Genomic DNA, 1,160 nt, shown 5'->3' on the forward strand with positions numbered 1-1,160 from the left:
CACAACCCCCCAGTGCCCCAAGCAGCAGCTCCCTCCTGCCTGCTCTATCAGACTCTCAATGCAGCACCTGCATGATTTGCAGAGTAATAAATTAGTTGGGTTCTTTCATCTATAAGCATGAAACAACTTTGCTTCTACACTGTGAAACACCTGACACATCCCAATTAATCTCTTGATTCTTTAACAGGAGCATCTCTTCTCTGCTGCTCCTGTCAGAAACACTGCCTGGGAAGCAGCAAGAATGGATGTTCAGCTATTCAAAGCATCAGTCCCAAGATGCCCAACTCCTTCCTGAAGGAAAAGGGCCAACCCTGGGAACAGATGGGGAGGTGAAAGATGTTTGTTCTAATACACAGCAATGCAGGGTGGCAGAGGATCTCTGGGAAGGACCAGAGGGGGAAACAAGCACAGATGAAGCTGAAACCTGAAACGTGGCTCTGAGCACCTGCTCACCTGCATCTTCATTCAGCCAAGCCAAGTGCACTCCCCTAACTGCTCGAGTCATCTTTCACCCTGTTGTAACCCAGAGGCTGAATCAGGGTAGGAAGAAGCAAAACTTTCAGGGTATTTCCCAAGCAGAGGAAGAAGGCAGGCAGAGGTTGGGGGAGGGAGCAGGGGAAAAGGGCTGAGGCCCTTCAGGACATAAACCTGATGCAAAAATGAGCTGCTTCCCTTACAGAAGAGTCACCAGCTCATCAATAAGTTTATAATTTGGGTGATGGGGAGAGAAAAGCATAAACAAAGCTAAGCAAACACAACACTGGAAGAGAGTGGGTGCAGGAATTTCACTTCTCAATTCTCAAATCCAATGTTTTTGCAGCAATTTCATTTGAAATACGTTGAGAACACTAAAGAACTCCTACCTTGGCATAAAAGATCTCTCATCAGTGTTAGCAGCCTTACTGAAGGTTCCTCCAAGCTCCCCACAAGGGACTGAAAAAAAGAACAACCAAAAGAATGAATCATTTTTCAAAGGACAATGTTTGTAAGCACCTCTGAAGTGCTTAAGTCAAACCACCATGTTCCCATGGACTTTTCCTCCCTAATACACTCTACGGAAGACCTCACTCAGGAAAGACAAACTGAGGTCAAACTAACCCTGTCTGAGGTCATATCAAGTCTGCAATGCATTTTAGGAGATGAGATCAGTACAGAAAGTC

The 1,160-nt window shown here is 45.8% G+C and overlaps 1 protein-coding gene across 1 annotated transcript in view; it reads right to left on the minus strand.

Moving 5' to 3' along the window:
• Positions 1-933, minus strand: part of RAP1A (RAP1A, member of RAS oncogene family) — a 19,617-nt gene extending 18,684 nt beyond the window's left edge. Inside the window, exon 1 of the mRNA XM_009077809.1 lies at positions 864-933. The gene's annotated coding sequence lies outside the window, so the exon portion shown is untranslated. The remainder of the gene's footprint in view (positions 1-863) is intronic.
• Positions 934-1,160: the final 227 nt, after the last annotated feature.

The sequence above is a fragment of the Acanthisitta chloris genome, unplaced genomic scaffold (assembly GCF_000695815.1).
Source record: "Acanthisitta chloris isolate BGI_N310 unplaced genomic scaffold, ASM69581v1 scaffold2937, whole genome shotgun sequence".
In the NCBI taxonomy this organism is placed as follows: Eukaryota; Metazoa; Chordata; class Aves; order Passeriformes; family Acanthisittidae; genus Acanthisitta; species Acanthisitta chloris.